Source organism: Priapulus caudatus, unplaced genomic scaffold (genome assembly GCF_000485595.1).
Source record: "Priapulus caudatus unplaced genomic scaffold, Priapulus_caudatus-5.0.1 Scaffold2176, whole genome shotgun sequence".
Classification (NCBI taxonomy): domain Eukaryota; kingdom Metazoa; phylum Priapulida; class Priapulimorpha; order Priapulimorphida; family Priapulidae; genus Priapulus; species Priapulus caudatus.
In genome coordinates this window covers 1-2,894 of record NW_014579237.1, presented here as the reverse complement: position 1 = coordinate 2,894, position 2,894 = coordinate 1, and positions in this window count along the sequence as shown.

Below are 2,894 nucleotides of genomic sequence, written 5' to 3'. Positions count from 1 at the left end.
CTCTCTCTCTCTCTCTCTCTCTCTTATTTCTTCTCTCTCTCTCTCTCTCTCTCTCTATCACCGCTCGAGCCCACTTCCCTTCCCTTCCCCTCTCCTTTTCACACGTACACACACACACACGCTCAGCCACGGAGGCAATGCCCAAAATAGCTGCGGAGCGCCCGCCCGCCGGGCGTGACATAGCTGCTTGCCTGCCGTACGTGCGTGCGTGCGTGCGTGCGTGCGTGCAACTTGTGAAGCGTGGATTCCAGGTCATACAATTCGCGTCTGAGGTATGCGTGACAGAGCGAGAGGGAAGGGGAGGGAGCGAGGGGGAAGAGAGGAAAGGGAGTGTGTGTGTGAGAGAAAGCATGTGAGAGACAGACAGAGAGTGAGAGCGAGAGAAAGCATGGACGAGAGAGAGCGCGCGAGAGAGGGCGAGAGAGAGAGAGAGAGAGTGAGGGATAGAGAGAGTGAGAGAGAGAGAGACAGCGAGAGACAGAGATAGATAGAGAGAGACAGAGAGATCGAGAGAGAGAGATTGAAAGAGAGAGACAGAGATAGATAGATAGATAGTAGGATAGAAGAGACGATGAGAGAGAGAGAGAGAGAAGAGTGAGAGAGAGAGAGAGAGGAGATGTGAGAAGAGAGTGAGAGAGAGCGAGACAGAAAGAGAGAGAGAGGAGGAGAGATGAGAGCGGAGAGAGGCGAGAGAGAGAGAGAGAGAGAGAGAGAGCGAGAGAGAGAGAGAGAGAGAGAGAGAGAGAGAGAGAGAGAGAGAGAGAGAGAGCGCAGAGACGAGAAGAGAGAGAGAGAGCGAGGAGAGAGAGAGGGAGAGAGGAGAGAGAGACGAGAGAGAGAGAGAGAGAAGAGAGCGAGAGTGCGAGAGAGAGAGAGAGAGAGAGAGACGAGAGAGAGAGACAGAGAAGAGAGTAGAGAGAGAGAGAAGAGCTGTAAGAGTGGGTGCATCCCGTGATTCTGCAGCACGTTGGCAAGAGTTAATGCTAGGGTTTCACCAATCTTTGCTTTGAGAGCGCATCGTTCTTTCTGTTCTCTTCTCTCAAACTTTCTGCTCTCTCTCTGCTCCTTCCTTTCTGTGCCTGTCTGTCTGTCATGTCTGCCTGTCATGTTCTGTCTGTCATTTCTTTCTCCTATCTCTCTGCCCTGCCATCTCTCTCTCTCTAGCATCTCTCGTACCTCTCTGGCTCTCTCTCTCTGGCTCTCTCTCTGCTTCTCTGTGCTAACGCTTCCTTTCTCTATATATATTATATATATATTAATATATATATTATATATATATATATATATATATATATTCATACATATAGGCCATGCGCGCGCGGAAATGGTGAGAAATCTTTACTCAATTGATACGTTTGCATCTCGGCACCACGTGCAACAAACACACAAGAGACAACAACAACAAATACCAACAACAAACACAAGAGACAACAACAACAAATACGACCTATACAACAAACACACAAGAGACAACAAACAACAAATACCAACAACAGCAGCAACTGACGCAGAAACAAAAACAAAACACAGCTCGCCTTCATTTATTTGACACATGTGTGTCAAATACGTACATATACCACGTGTTTCTGCTTTCACCAGAGGATGGGGGCCCTTGTTTGTGGTCAATGGTATTTTGACATAAACTCTCATATATACAGCGGAAGCAACTGGATGTCTATATACTAGATATGAACACGAGGCAAATTAATATATATATAATATATATATATATATATATATATATATATAATATATATATTATATATATTATTATGGGAACATTAATATGTCTATTAATATATATAACACGGACGTCAGCAAACGTTTTGTATAGTTTGCATTAGCATTGCAATCGTACAGCTTGATAATATAAGAAGTTTAGATGTAGATCAGAAGTAGATAATAGGGAACTATTATATACTTCTGATGCAGATGTAGATGTAGATGTAAATGTAGATGTAGATGTAGATGTAGATGTAGATGTAGATGTAGATGTAGATGTAGATGTAGATACAGATGTAGATGTAGATGTAGATACAGATGTAGATGCAGATGTAGATTAAATATATAGCGATTAGATTCTCTCCTGTCTACTTTATCTACCGTTAATATATATTATGATGTAGGCCTAGTATGATATATTTATGATAATCGTGTCCTGCATGCATGTACGTGTGTGTATACGTCAGTACATAAACGTGGTTTTTTGTCATTAGAGGAACCAAAGAATATCTTAGCTGTCAGCCTGAGGATCCAGCACGTACGCACACGTACCAATGATCATTAATGAGAGCCAAATATAAATTCACCGTTCCCAGAATAGACGTCCTTACAGCGAACATTCTCTCTCTCTCTCTCTCTCTCTCTCTCTCTCCTCTTTCTCTCGCTGCTCTCTCTCTGGCTCTCTCTCTCTCTCTCTCTCTCTGACTCTATCTCGCTCATGACTCTCTGCTCTCTCTTCTCTCTCTCTCTCTCATGCTCTCTCTCTGCTCTAATCTCTCTGCTCTCTCTCTTCTTTGGCTTTTTTTCTTTTTTNATATATATATATATATATACGTGCGTACGTGCATTCCCCCTCACACACGTACGCATGTAGTAGTAATAGTTTTTGTCGTTTACTGAATCGATAAATACTTCTTCCTTTTTCACAAAAAAAGCAGTTGCGTCTTAATCGTCAAAAAATTCCATTCAAACGTTGCGTTAACCCTACTATACTATATTATAGACGTAGTGGTGTAGCAGCATAGCGGTAGTAAAGAGATGATTTGAAGCTTTGATTCGCTAACAGCCGCAACGTATATTAAATCAAATCAGGGGCTAGATGTCATAGATTAAATTATGGCGTATATAACTTAATTTACTATATATATATATATATATATATATATATACTA